This window comes from Mandrillus leucophaeus, unplaced genomic scaffold, assembly GCF_000951045.1.
Source record: "Mandrillus leucophaeus isolate KB7577 unplaced genomic scaffold, Mleu.le_1.0 Scaffold611, whole genome shotgun sequence".
NCBI lineage: Eukaryota > Metazoa > Chordata > Mammalia > Primates > Cercopithecidae > Mandrillus > Mandrillus leucophaeus.
The window spans coordinates 498,944-515,100 of NW_012106598.1; positions in this window are offsets into that span (position 1 = coordinate 498,944).

Sequence of the window (16,157 nt, forward strand, 5' to 3'; positions counted from 1 at the left end):
TTGAGACAAGCTTGAGCCCAGGAGTTTTGAGAAAAGCTTGGGCAACATGGGGAGACCCTGTCTCTACAAAACATTTAAAAATTAGCTAGACATGGTGGCACACACCTATAGTCCCAGTTAGTCAAGAGGCTGAGGTGGGAGAATTACTTGAGCCCAGGAGTTGGAGGCTGCAGTGAGCTATGATCATGCCACTGCACTCTGGCCTGGGTGACAGAGAGAGATCCCATCTCTTAAAACAGAACAAAAAAAGTGATGCTTTTAACATACGTGTTTTAAGAGAAAAGATAAACACTTTACTAATTGTCTCCATCTCCTAACTGTCCTCATCGCTTGTTTTTCAAAGCCTGGAATGTGTGATGAGAGCCTTGCCACCATTTTACTCTTTTCTTCATCCATTGCCTCTTGCTCCTCAGCCCCCTCTGACTCCCCTTCCTCCTCATTCTTAAGTGGCTGGCGTTCTAGAATTACCAGCTCTTCCTAACTTTCCAGAATGTTTGTGGTTTTAGCATTGAAAATCCACATCCCTGGATACTTTTCCTCCCCAGCCCAATCCTGGCAAACTAGAAAGGCTCGTCACCCTTCTGGTAAACAGCTTCTTTTCCAGCTGGATAAACTCTGGAAATAATGGGACACCTCAGTCACCTCAATGGTAGGAAATTATTATGGAGGAGAATTTCCAGAGCCTCACACAAATTCACAAAAATCTGGCAGTGAACAAGCCGGAAATGGCACTCTAAGAAGGAACAGCATCTGCAAAGGTATGGAGGTTATTCTGACCGAGTGAAACAGAAGTCCAAAGAACATCAGGAGGGCTGAAGAGAGGAAATCAAGAGATTTCTAATTTTGAAGACAGATGTTTCAGTAACAAAATAGCAGATACACTTGTGTTAATGTACAAGTAATAGCTGCTGAAAAGAAACCCTTTTGAATGCCAGTTTAGATGAGCTGTGCTCTGACTCTCATCCTTTGCCGGAAATAATCAGAAATTTGCAGAACTTCCCATTATTCCCAAGGGTAAGTGTGGTCTGGATCCGGTCCTATCTATCACACTCATCCTGTTCATTCCTACTGTTAATGTGAATAAATAAGCAATCTGATGTGACCAAACACCACCATGGGCTGCTTGATATAGCAAAGGGCTAATTTATTTTTGATCTACCACTGATGTATAAACATCTGACTCAGAGCATCTCGCCTTCTCTCCAGGGACTCAAGCAGCTAAGTTGATGAAACACCTGACTGTTATGCAGCAGAACTTGGATTCATTTTGTCTCTCTTCTTTTCTAACTCTGCACTGTAAACATCTGTTTTCCCCTGTGGAAGCAAGAGTTCATCAGCAGAACAATATAGCAGTCCTATATATAACAGTATTCTTGGCTATGATACTTCAATGTGTATGTCAAGGTCTTCTATTCACTATAGCTTCCTTGACTACCCTGATAACCAAGGAACTTCCACTTGTGTTTCTTTGTGTCACCAGATTCCACCAAAATATTTCCCCATCATTTGCACCACACTGAACTGTGCTGGCTTTGCATAGGGGACATTGTTGGTTGCCTACAAAATCCTATTCCCCCTTCTTCTTCCCTAACAGAACCACAGTATTGTTCAGGTGCCACACAGCCAAGTGCCTCAAGGGAAGATGACTCATTCCAGCTAAAGGCAACCCTTCTAAGGGTGATACTACTCCTGTGGAGTGATCGGCTCATGCACAGGGATATAACCCAGGGATGGCCAATGAGATGCAAGAGGCTGGAGCTTCTCTCCTTCTTAATGAAAAGCCACGGGAAGACCAGATGGGTTGTCTTTATAGATGTTAACCCTGCCTGAAATTGTTGCAGGCATGTTGCTGCCAGCCAGATGTAGCCAACACTGAGGATGACAGAACAGAGGCAGAAAGAACCAGATAGCAGATCATAAGCTTCTGATAAGGGCTTTTATCCTACAATACTCCTCCTAGACACTTTCCTGAAGGATGAGTTTTGGGTGTTGCAGGTAGTGAGGAAATGCCCTAGACTTATTTCTTGGAACTAATTCCACTTAACTAATTTAGTACTAATCCGAAAATTATTTTCACTAATTTGCAGCAGCTAAAGTCATGGTTTATTCTGATATTCTTAGACAATATTCATTATTGGTAGTAATAAGATATTTAAAAGGAAAAATGGGAAAGGAAGTAATAATATCATTGATAAAGACAAAAGGAAAATAGGAGCTAAAAGTGAAAAGGAGAAGTACAACAAGTAAAGAACTTTGAGAGTTATTCTCATTAGTAGGAGAATTCTGTCACTGGAAACATACTCTACAATGGAAAAATCCTAGTGGCGGAACAGAAGTAAACTTGCATAAGAAAGATGGATAGCAGACATGATAGAACCAACTGAAATCCAAAGAATAGCGCATGTAGCCATCATTAACACTTGACCAAATGGTAGAATTGTACAAAGAAGAAAATTGGACAAAAATTACTATAAGCATTCACTGATCATGGATATTAAAAGCCATGAGCTGTCCTTTGTGTATGAGATGATATTATTGCATCATAATCATCAAGATGATTTTTCAAGCTACTCTTTCAATATGGCAGAGGATTGGCACTGAGCCAGCTTCACCTAATTATCCAGTGCCTCTTTGAAGATAGTTGACCAAAGAGAGATGTGCAAGTTTTTTATTGTCTCTAAGTTTCAGGTACCTTACCTGTAATTAGAGACAATACCTAATTTAAAGGTCTGTGAAGAGAATGAAAAAGATGGTATATGTGAAGCACTGAGCAAGTGTTTTGCACACTGTAAGGTCTCACATATTTAAGTTCCCTTTCCTTTGTCCTCCCACTCCTGACACAACTGAAAAGGTCATTGCTTCCTTGGAGTATATGTGAAGTCTGCCTTCTAATGAGTAATTACAGGCATAGCGATAGACAGCTATTTGATTTGGGGCTGCCTCCTGGACTCAGCCACTTCCCACAGATGACTGTAGGCAGAATTGCAATTCAGCTCCAGTCTCACCAGCATTTTTGACTCAGAGTTAAGTGTTCCCCCAAAGAATTACCATTGTATGGCCTAATAAAGTACTTATTCCACTGATGGCAGCAGCTGCTGCCATCAAACTGGCTACAGGAGGGAGGCGTGACTGGGGCTGCACACTCCATGGAGCTGGTGGGAGTCCCACCCCTTCTGGGTGGGTCTACCCAAACTGCAGCTGTGGATCCAAGCCTGTACTCGTGGAGCAGACCAGGAGCAGGCAAAATCTGACCTCCTGGGTGCAGCTGCAGCTACAGGATCCATGGTTGCAGACCTTGGCCTCTAGCTCCATGGAGCAGGCAGGAGCCGGGGACAAGCAGGAACCCCACCCCTTCCAAGTTGGCAGGGCAGGAGCTCCCTGGGTACAGCTACAGCCCACACTCCCAGGCCCAGGAGCTGGGCATCTCTGCAGCCTGCATCCTGGGGTGGGGGGCCAGGAAGCCCCTCCCCACAGTCCCTGCTGGCTTGGGGGTGTCTGCTCCCGCTGCCTGGCCTCAGAGTAGGGCTGGGGCCAAGCCCAGGGCCTTGAATGACAGTGGGAGGCAGAGTCCTGGACAGAAGCAGTAGGTCCCCCTGAAAGGCCCCACCTTCAGGCCAAGGAAGGCCTGAAGGCTGGGGGCCAGGCTGTCAGTCCTGTCGAGGGGAGTGAGGACTTCTGGGTCTCCTCTGGGCCCACCCATGGCTGCCCATCAACCATTCAGCAGGCACTTCCTCCCCTCTGAGGTCCATAAAAGCCCCAGGCTCAGCCAGAGCAGGGCAGAGGGCAGAGGATAGAGAGACAACAGGTGGACCAGCTCAGAGAGGAGCTACCCTCTCTGCTGAGAGCTGCACACTTGACGGGATGACCTGCCCACAGAGAGGAGGTACCCATTGCGGGTCTCCTCTGAGCTGTTCTAACGCTAAATAAAGCTTCTCTTCCTCTTGTTCACCTTTTACTTGCCTGCATACTTCGTCCTTCCTGGACACAGGACAAGAACTCAGCAAAGACACCACCAGCTACAGAGGTTTCCAGGAAGAAAATTGACACCCCAAAGATCCCATAACAACACGATAGTGTAGACATGTATATGACGTTCTTTACTACTAGACTGGAAATTGCTAGAGGGAATTCCTTTCTGTAACCAAGAGCCTCACACAGAACCTGAACATAGAAGATGCTCAGCAAGGAAGGGAGAAAGGAATGGAAAGAAGGAAGATGGAGGCAACAAACAACAGAATGGGCAATGATTAGCTTCTAAACCATTGCTGTCTGGTATAAATGTAATGCAAACCCTAAGTGTGAACCATGTGTGTAATTTTATATTTTCTAATAGCCATATTAAAAAGTAAAAAGAAACTAATTAGGTTAATATTTAATAATATATTTTACCTTGCAAAATGTATCCAAAATATTATCATATCAATGTGTAATCAATACAAAAAATTATTGTGAGATTTTAAAATTTTTGTATTAAGTCTTCCAAATCTGCTATATATTTTACACTCATTGAACATCTCAATTTGGACTGAACATAATTTAAGTATTTGACAGCCACATGGGGCCAGACGCTTCCATATTGAACAGTGCAGCTCTAGACTCTACATACCTTCTCAGTGTCTTTTCCATTTCAGAAGCCCTGCCTTCCCCAACTGGAGCTCCACCTACTTAAAGGTGTCCAGCTCTTCCCGACTAGCCACTGAACTATCCAGGTTAAAAACACTCCTAATTCACTCTGACTTACAAAATGTAGCATCCCATCTCCCAGATTCCTGCCCTAAAATGCCACTTAGTTTGGTGTTATTAAGTGCCAATCAGTTTAAGCAGCTAATATTCCCAAGTAACAGTCTGGTTTTTAACATGTTTTAGGAAGGAAGACACTTTCTTCCCATTAAAGGCTTTATACATATCCTATATTGGAAAAAAATGTGACTAAGAACTTCAATGAAGGCACTTCAGAATGTCCCTGGCACACCCAAAGATGTGGGTGAAATATAGTATTTTGGTCCAGGACTCACTGAATACAGAAATTATCATCTGTCTTCATGTCCCCAGTGCCAAGCACTGTGTCTGGCACGAAGACAGCACAATAAATTTTGGTATTGTATGTCATTAAAACTAGTTGAGAAACACAACTGAGAGTTCCATCAGAGCTAGTTAAGGTTACCCAGCAAGGAAAAGATATTCATGAGGAATGACTAATGGAGTTCTTGGGTTTTTAAATCAAAGAGTCAGTATTTTATTAGAAAGTGGAAAAAACAAAATGACATAATGGGAAAGAAATAAAATGGCAAAAGTCCCTTAAAGTCCATGGATCAGAGAGCAGAGCATTTATGACTAATCTTCAGGGATTGTGAGGGAGGATATTTACACACTCGTTCAACAAATATTTCTTAAACTGCTATGTGCCAGGCTCTGTGCTTGGCAGAAGCCACACAAATGTAAGACATCGTTCCTATCCTAAAGGAGCTCTCGACTTGAGAACAAACAGGCATGAAAAATAAACAGCTTCCTACCTTGTGATGTGATGAAAGCTATGCTATAAGGGAGATATTTGCAAAGAGGAATGAGTTCAAAGAGGAAGGAGGGACAGTTTAGGAAGTTTCAGGATAGCTTCATAAAGGAAGAGAAAATAAGACCTTGACAGATCAGTAGGTTTAACAACATGTGCAAAGACAGAGGAAAGAAAATACATATAGAATGTTCTAGAAAGGAGAGTAATGCAGTGTAAGTGGAGCACAGCACTGCATGAAAAGTGGAGAGTAGCAGGAGATGATATTGAAAAAGCAGACTAAGTCCAAATCACAAAGGACCTTACAATGCTCTGCACAGGGATTTGGACTTTAGCCTAAAGTCAAGGTGGATCCATCCCAAAGTTCTAAGCAGATACATGATAGGAGAGAATTTCTTTGCCCACAGGAAGCCAGAAGTGATCATGTGACTTATTTGGGCCAATGAAACGTGAATAGACATGATGCCACATTCTGGCCAGGCACAGTGGCTCACACCTGTAATTTCAGCACTTTGGGAGGCCAACGTGGGTGGATCACCTGAGTTCAGGAGTTCAAGACCAGCCTGGCCAACATAGTGAAACCCCATCTCTACTAAAAATACAAAATTAGCCAGGCGTGGTGGTGCACACCTGTATTCCCAGCTACTCAGGAGGCTGAGGCAGGAGAAGCGCTTGAACCATGAGGCAGAAGTTGCAGTGAGCTGAGATCGTGCCATTACACTGCAGCCTGGGCAACAAGAGCAAAACTCCGTCTCAGGAAAAAAAAAAAAAGTCATGCCACATTCTTTTTTTTTCTAGCCAGTGACCAACAATTTTAAGAGAGTGACTTTTCTGTCTGCCTGGGTTCCAGAGTGATTACAATTGAGGTAGGAGGCAGGACTCAACTCCAGACCAGATTGAAGATGGACTGAAACAGGGAAGTGGCACTGAAAGCACCTCTCCATAAGACGTGCCCACCAGCACCATGACAGTTTACAATCACCATGGCCACACCCAGAAGTTACCACCGCTTCCCATGGCAACTAGCAGGAAGTTGTCACCCTTTCTCTGGAAATTTCTGAATAACCTACTGCTTAATTTGCATGTAATTAAAAGTTGGTATAAATATGACTGCAGAAATTTCCCTGAGTTGCTACTCACAGCACACTGCCTATGAGGTAGCCCTGCTCTGCAGGAGCAGTGACCAAGCTGTAACACCACCTCCTCAATAAAGCTGTTTTCTTCTACCACCAGCTTGCTCTTGAATTGTTTCCTGAGCAAAGCCAAGAACTGTCCTGGGCTAAGCCCCAGTGTTAGGGCTCACTGGCCCCGCACTGCAGTGAGCACAGCCTTCCTGCTGAACGACAGTGGATTTGTAGTGGGAGTAAGAATTAAGACTTTGTTGTCTTAGCCACTTTGATTTGCAGGAGCTTTCTTATTACTGCATAAAAACTGCAGGCTATCTTGACTGATAGAGCAGGAGAGCAGCATGATGAGATTTATATTTTTAAAATATAATTGACAACAACATGGAGGATGGATTAGAAGTAGGAGAGGAAGTTAATTACAGGCACAAAACCAATACAGAGATATTGCAATAGTCCAGGAAAGAGATAATAGAGGCCTAAAATGAGAGCCATGACAATGAAGGTGAAGAAAATGAGTTATACTTAAGAAATATTTACATTGCAATATCAACAATATTATATTGCAATATCAAAGACTATAGTGATTATCAAAATGTGCTTTATAGATGTTTTTTGTCATCTATTCCTATGTAACAAATTACCCCAAAACTTATCAACTTAAAACAATGATAAATGTATATTATCTCACAGTTTCTGTGGGTCAGAAAGTTCAAGAACAGCTTAGCTGGTGGTCCTGGCTCAGGATTTCTCATGAGGTTGCAGTCAAGATGTTGGCCAGGGCTGCAGTCATCTGAAGGTTTGACTGGGGCTAGAGGATCCATTTCCAAAATGGTTCACTTCTATAGCTGGGAAGTTGATGCTAACTGTTGGCAAGAGGCTTCTGTTTCTTATCATGTGGATCTTTCCATAAGGTTGCTTAAATGTCCTCATGATGTGGCAGCTGGCTTTCCCCAGAGTGAGTGACCCAAAAGAGAATATGGTGCAGTGGCAATTTCTCTTATGGCCTAGCCTTAGAAGTCACATAACATGACTGCTTGCGTATGCTTTGGCCACACTGACCAAACATGATGCACTGTACGAAGGGTCCCTAAAAAGAGGTGAATATATGAGGTGAAGATCATGCATGAAGGGCCAGCTTGAAGCCTGACTACCACAATGCACAAGGTGGAAATAAAGAAGCTGACTCTGAGACTTCTAGCTTAAACGATTCAATGGTGAGATTAAGCAAGATACAGAAAGGGGGTGGGAGGACCAGTTTGGGAAGGGAGACAGCAGATCATTAGTTCTATTTTGGAACTGCCATGGGGAGGAGCCTTGAAGACATGCAAACAGAGATGCCTAATTGTTAAATAAGCAGCTCCTAAGAGAGGGCTGATAACTTAGGAATGAATATTATCTAAGTGGTGGGAGGAGCAAAGGTAGAAAATAATATGACCCAGGAAGTGTGTACAGAAAAAAGAGGGAAGAAACGAAACAAAACACCAGGAATGGATCCTTATGAAGAGATTCTTATATTTTTAAGGAAAGGGGGAAAGAGGAAAAGTCAGTAAATGGCACAGGGCAGCAGGACTCAGGGAAGTAATCAGAAGATGGGTATTGTCTGGATCGGGAGACTATGGTGGACAGTTCTGTGAGTTTCAGCAGCAATGTCACATGACATAAGTCAAGCAATGTGAAAACTGAGACAAGCCCATTGTATTTCAGAGATACAGTGGGTGGCCATATGTAAGTATCTCAGTGGAGGTGGGATGGTATTGCTCACCTAAATTCATAATTTCACCGTTGAGATTAAACTCTTCCTTTCAGGCAATAGAGGTGGCTTCCCTCAAAACAGGCCCACAGTATAACACCTTGAGTACAGAACAACCACAGCCCACCCATGATGTAAGAACTAGTCCATACAGCAATGGAAAACTCCTTTTATCATGGGTCTATTATGCGCTGTCTATTGCGGATGGAGCATGAATGGGTCAGAGAAAGAACCATTTCTTCTTCCCAAGGAAACAACTTTGCCTTCATGAAAAGCTTAGGTTATTGATGAACTTCTCGGGGCATATTGCTTAGTAGCTACTCTATGGTTCTAGGGTTATAGGTCAGGAAGTCCCAAACCGATAATCACAGGATTCAAAAATCATAAGAAGAGATAATCTTGATGAATCTTCTCAAAGATAAAAGAAGACCCAGTAATATTAAACTATTTGCTCAAGGTCATTTTTTTTTTTTTTTTTTTTTTTGCTATGATTGGGTCCTGGCTTTCTGGCTCACTGCTTCTTGTCCAGAACTCTTTTAACTCATTCACATTTCTTCACATTATTTTACACACACACACACACACACACATAGGTATAAATCTAATATCAGGAGAAACTGATGTTCAGTAGCTTAATAGGCATCTCCAATTTAACATAGCTAAAACAGATCTCTTGATGTTGTTCCTGAAAATAGATCTCTCCTCACCTCCCCTATAACTATAAAGGGTACACTCACCCACACCCAGAAACCTTTCTTGATGGCTCTCTCTCTCACCATCATAGCATTTACCAATATCTGATGTTGTTTTAGATTTTTATCTGCTTATTTATTGCTCCTTTCCCACTGAAATGTAAGCTCCATGGTGCCATTTTGTTCGGAGAAAACTCTTCACTGCTTTAAAAGTGGCTGGCACATAGTAGGCGCCCAAAAAATACATGTTGAATGAATCCATTAGTATTAAATCCTGTGGTCAGGAAACACTTATGGCAATATTATTTTTAGTTAAACGGGAACTTAATGTAGGGACTTACCAGAAACTGAAAGCAGAAATGTCACAGTCATTGCTATAGGCCATGTAGTTGCCTTTGATTTTAAAAACAATGAGGCCGGGCGTAGTGGCTCACACCTGTAATCCCAGCACTTTGGGAGGCCGAGGCAAGTGGATCAATTGAGGTCAGGGGTTCAAGACCAGCCTGGCCAACATAGTGAAACCCGGTCTTTACTAAAAATACAAAAATCACCTGGGCATAATGGCACACGCCTGTAATCCCAGCTACTTGGGAGGCTGAGGCAGAGAATTGTTTGAACCCAGGAGGTGGGGGTTGCAGTGAGCCAAGATCGTGCCACTGCATGCCAGCCTGGGTGACAGAGTGAGACTCCATCTAAAATAAATTTTAAAAGACAATGATAGTCACAGTACCTCTGAAATCTGTGTCTAGGATCAAATACCAGCCTATTAATATGCTCAGAAGCAAGTGACACTGATACGACAGGAGGTAATATGGCAAAATCAAAACTTACTACTACCCTAAATTAATGACTTTGGCCATATATTGTCAATATCCACTGAGCCTTTCTCACTTCTAGACATCCTGCCAGGAAATTATAGAAACAAACTCAGTTACAAGCAATAAAGGACACTGCTGTGAAGGATCCAATTCCACTAACTTATATATTCATTTATTCTATTCATTCAGCAAACTTTCATTGAGTGGATACTATGTGTGTAACACATCTAGGTGCAAAGACTAAAATCCTATCTGGAATAGTGTTTGCTATTGTTCTTGTTGCAGTCTTATCTCTGTCACCATCATCTTATTCATGCACAGCTGGAGGCATATAAAGGTTACCATGGGAAACTAAAGAAAGGCATCTCGGTGTCCTTTACTTATGTTTCCTACCGTGGGGAGTGATGATGACATTTATCAAGCAGCCTCACCGACAAGTTGTTGTATCCTAAGAACTTATGTCTCTATCTTAGGACCATATTATCTAAGTTACCTGAGTCGTAAGGATGAGGAGAAGCGTTTGATCTTATTTCAGAAGCGAAATTCCATTCCCCTACTTTGACAATATTTTCCCAGTAGTAATTTAATCCTCAGAATCCTGTAAGACCCTTAGGATGGTAATGAATAAATGAATGGCTGCAGTACATTAAATCCTTATTTTCATCCTAAGAGCTTGATCTTGGTGATTACCAGTTTTTCAGCTCTTCAATCATCTATTGCAACATATCATGATACAACAGAAACTATTTAGAAGCAAGTAAGATGCTAACTGCTGTCGCGTGCATTTAGAAATGGTCAGTTGACCAGAAGAGAAATCAGATGGTTAAACTTCTGCAACATGTTTCAAAGACCTCCAGTAAGGCTTAATACCTTGAAATATGAATTAGGGGAAGAGAAAGATTTGCCTGTCCTAAAATTTTGGCAAAGAAACAACAGAAACCTATCTTCGAACCCATCAAACAATCCTCTTCTGTCTGACCCTTACCAAGAGCTCTCTTTATCTCCTTGGAATATTGACTTCCTTCCAATATAGATAGGACTTCTCTGCATTCCCCAGGTGGGCCTGTTGTCACTAAGAGTTTTTAACAAGATGCATTAACCTCCTTGGGCTGCTGTGACAAATTACCCCAAACTGGGTGGCTTAAACCAGCAGAAATTTATTCTCTTACAGTTCCAAAGTCTAGGAGTATGAAATCAAGGTGTCAGCAGGGCCGTCCTCTCTCTGAAGGCTCCAGGAAAAAAAATCTTCCTTGCCTTTTACAGCTTCTTCCATTCCAGGTTGCCAGAGCAATCTCTGGCATTTCCTGGTTTGTAACTGCATCACTTCAATTTCTGCATCTGTCTTCACATGGCCATCCTCCCCCTATGTGTGTCTTTATTTGTTTTTTCTTTTGAAACAGGGTCTCGCTCTGTCACCCAGACTGGAGTGCAAGTGGCACAATCACAGATCACTGCAGCCTTGACTTTCTGGGCTCAAGCGATCCTCCTGCCTCAGCCCCACCGAGTAGCTGAGACTCCAGTGCACCACCACACCCCGCTAATTTTTGTATTTTTTGAAGAGATGGGGTTTCACCATGTTGCCCCAGGCTGGTCTCAAACTCGGGCTCAAGTGATCTGCCCGCCTCGGCCTCCCGAAGTGCTGGGATTACAGGCATAAGCCACCACACCCAGCCCTGTGTGTGTCTTTCTGTCCAAATCTCCCTCTTCTTATACAGACATCAGTCACTGGCTTTAGGACCCATTCTAATCCAGTACGACCTCATCTTAACTGGATTACGTCTGCAAAGAACCTGTTTCCAAATAAGGTCACATTCACAGGTACCAGGGCTTAGGACTTCAGCTTATTTAGGAGGACACAGTTCAACTCACGACAATGCCCAAAATGTGAGCCTTCTAATCTGAGAAAATTCCACCAAATAGCATTATAAACATGACGTAGCACTTGGACTCTCTGGGCCTTCTCTGAGAAACTGGCATAATCCTTCTCATCTTCTTCAAAAGTTTGTCACAAGTTATAACGAAACAATTTCCTTCCTTCCTCTTTCTTTCCTTCACTCTTTCCTTCCTTTATTTCCTCATTTTCCTCTCTCCTTCCTCTTTTCCTTCCTTTCTTCTTCCTTTCTTTCCTTCCTTTTCACAAATACTTGTATTTACTATGAGATAACCCAGTATTTCTGCTTTGGATGATAGAAAGATGAAGTGACAGTCCCACATTGAAAATTCAGAATTAAGGCTGGGTGCGGTGACAGTAGCCCTAGTCCCAGCTACTTGGGAGGTGGAGGCAGGAAGATCACTTGAGCCCGGGAGTTTGAAGCTGCAGTGTGCTATGAAGGTACCTGTGAATAGCCACTCCAACCTGGGCAACACAGAGAGACCTCATCTCAAAAAAAAAAAAAAAAAAAAAAGAGACTTTGTTAGAAGATTCAAAAGTCATAATATAAGGCAGAAGGTGGTAGTTGGCATAAGAGAGTCCCAGATACGGTGGCACAAAAATACAGAGAAATAGATCAATTCCTGCTGAGAAGAATCCAGCAAGACACTGGAGCTTGACCTTGAAGAATTATCTAGGATTTGGAGTTTCAGAGATATAGAAAAAGAGTTCCCAGTTAAGCTGGGAGCAAAAGCATAGAGATGAGAAATCAGTGTATTTATAAATTTCTCAATGTGTCAAGGGCCCCTTATGCGTCATTGCTACAAACACATTTCATTTCAGAAGTTTTAATAGAAAAGAGATTGGAAGGGGAAAAAAAGCACCAAAAAAAAAAAAAACCAAAAAACAAAAAAAACTAACAATGGTCATCTTTGAGTGGTTAAGAAAAATTGTGCTTTTATTTATTTTTCAAATTTTTTCTAATGAGCTTGCTTTATTTTTCATTAGAAATTTTTTTTTTAATTTTTCAAGACAGATTTTTCAAATCATCTCAAAATTTTTGACTCAAAAAAGGACAAATTGAATCTTTCCAGACACAGAATGTTTACTGAGTGAGACAACTATCATCATGTCCATTGTGACACAGAGGAAGGAAACGGCCATGAGAACTAGCTAATCAATCAGCTGGTTCCTGCAGATACAGGCATTTTAGCCTCCACTTGAAGGCAGAGTAGAACTTGGATGTTTTCCTTTAGGTAAGCAATGTCTGCCCTCTGCTGGGCATTTAAAAGTTACCAAAGACAACACTTTGCCTTTCCCATGTGGCAAGACAAAGTGATCAAGAGACAAGAAAGGTAAAATCACCATACTGATCTTGAAGGCATTCGTTTTATTACTTGGACCAGGTTTCCCATTTCTATAAGCATACTCCCACATCAGAGAGGAAAGCCCTTTGTTCTCTTTCCCTCGAAGGCCGGTAGCACAGTCCACCCTTGTCTGGGACTCCAGACCACCATCTGAGTCAGAGGCACATGGTTTCAGTTGGCAGAGGGCAGGTATTCTCTGGTTTGTAGGGGGTAGGGGGTAGGGGGCAGGGGTTGGGCTCAGTACCCCAGTGCTTGGGGTTGGCTGGAGGGTCTGCCTAAAGTGACACGGACAGTCACAATGCAGAAAGGAATCAGCTGTTTCTCCTAATTCAACACCTTTGAGTGGGGTTTTTTCTGAATTAGGCTACATTCTCAGCCTCAACACTATTGACTTTCAGGACAGGCTCATTCTTGGTTATTACATAAAGGACAGTGGGGGCTGTCCTGTGCATTAGAGGATGTTTGGCAGCATCCCTGGCTTCTACCCACTACATGCCATGGCACCCTGCCCTCGGTTGTGACAACCAAAAATATCTCGAGACATTGTCAACTTCCCCTCCTTCCTACCTGGAGGGAGGATGGGGAAAGCTGGGTAGGGGGAATGGCCCCCCGCTGAGAATCACTTCTTGAGATCCAGCTTCTCTTCCTTTTAAGCCCTGGCATATATACAAACTATCACTCTCATTGTATATAAACAAGCAGCAATGACAAGGACAAATACCTAGACGTTAAAGACCCTGACCGGGCATGGTGGCTCACACCTGTAATCCCGGCACTTTAGGAGACCGAGGTGGGCAGATCACCTGAGGTCAGGAGTTCGAGACCAGCCTGACCAACATGGTGAAACCCAGTCTCTACTAAATATACAAAAATTAGACGGGCATGGTGGTGCACGCCTGTAATCCCAGCTACTTGGGAGGTTGAGGAAAGAGAATCGCTTGAACCCAGGAGGCAAAGGTTGCAGTGAGCCGAGATGGCACCATTGCACTCCAGCCTGAGTGACAAGAACGAAACTCCGTCTTCCCCCCAAAAAAAGAAGTTAAAGACCCTGTGTTTCCCTGTGCCACATCCCGGAGCCTCCTGGCCTTGGTTTCATCAACTTCAAATATGTATACCTATATATATATATATCTCTCATTACTTTTATTTTGAAAGACTGTTCTGTGTTTAGTTAACAAACACTTACTAAGCACCTACTATGTGTAAGGCAGTGTGCTGATGATTCCATGGGGAACAGTTTCAAGTTTGAAAATATTACTACGCAGAGCCTGATGCACTATACAGACGTGCTTCTATAGGAAAATTAATAATGAATCATTGGGAGATAGCACTTTAAGAAAGACGATATTGACCAGGTACAGTGGCTCACACCGGTAATCCCAGCACTTTGGGAGGCTGAGGTGAAAGGACCACTTGAGCCCAGAAGGTCAAGGTTGCAGTGAGCTATGAGGGCCACTGCACTCCAGCCTGGGTGATGGAACAAAACTCTGTCTTCAAAAAAACAGAAAGGAAGAGTGAATACAGGCCCAGAACCTCTCATTCACATTTCTGAAACCCAAAAAATTCTGAAAACCTTTTTTCTTTTAATGTATTTGCCATCAAAATTTATTTGGTGGCAAAACCTGACCTGAAGTGAATGACACCACTGACAGTCTTCATTACTTCATTGGTCCTGCTGAGTGTGAATATTCCTGCTTTTCTAACAAATATGAATGTGTTTGGTCAAAGGGTGCTTGCTCAGACTGTGCTGGGGGTGTTACATAATATATAACATGTGCCCTGTTTTGCCTTTCTGAAACCCAAAATAATCTGAATTCCAGAACATATATGGCCCTGAGGGTTTTGGATAAGGTATCGTGGACCAGAATATGTAAAATCTCAGGGAACTGAGCAAAACTGGAGCTAACACCTTCACACTATAAGTATTCATTATTCCTCATTTGCATCTTGTACCGTGCCCAGCAAACCGTGAGCTCACGAGGTAAATAGGGAAAGATGGGAGTGTGAGTTTGCATGTAGGGCATGTGGATTTTGTCCTTCAACAGCACAGGTAGCCTCTGTCCAAAGAAACCAGTTACTGTTCACATCCATCTCCCAGAAAGGAAAGGAGCAAAACTTAATCACAGATGTGGCCCAGTCCCCCTCTGTAGCCCCAGGTACCAGAAGCAGCCCTCCTGCTGGAAATGACACTTCTCTCCAGTTCCAGCGAGCAGGGACCCACTTCAGCTCACCCAGTTTGCCTGTTCTGTTCTCCAACTTTCTTAATGCCCATTCAGCCCAGCAGGCTCAGACGGAGAGGAACAGCTCCTGCATCCTTGGGTCTAGGTCTCCGCCAAGTTGGCAGTGGAGGGAGAGGAAGGGGTGGTGCTCTTGCCCTGTTGTTTAATATGCAGAAGATTTTACAGGAGCCATGGATTAATCGGCCCAAAAAAATAAGAAGAGATATTTATGGTAAGTTCGAGTTTCACAACCACTCAAGAGGTTTTCACTTCAAAAGATTTTAGCTCAAACCAGAGCTCAATCTCTCATTACCACCAACTTCAATCTTTTGGCCTTTAAAGGTCTTGTTGTCTCCCTGACTCAATTCTTCACTTCAGTTTATTTGTTTGAAAGTATATACTGAACCTGTATCACATGCCAAATGCTTTGCTGGGTGATGGAAATATACACACGAATAAGACATGGCCCCTGCCTGGGAAAAGTCATGGTCCAATAAGGGAGACACTGTTGGACAACAGGCTGTCTCCAATCACTTTATGAGCAAAAGCTACTTTCCTTTTACACTAAGTTTGTGGCTAAAAGCAGAGGTCAGGGCAGGGTGCAGTGGCTTACACCTGTAATCGCAGCATTTTGGAACACCGAGGCAGGTGGATTACTTGAGTCCAGGAGTTCTAGACTGGCCTGGCCAACATGATGAAACCCCGTCTCTACTAAAACCTCAAAAAAATTAGCCAGGTGTGGTGGCTCGTGCCTATAATCCCAGCTACTTGGGAGGCTGAGGCAGGAGAATCACTTGAACCCAAG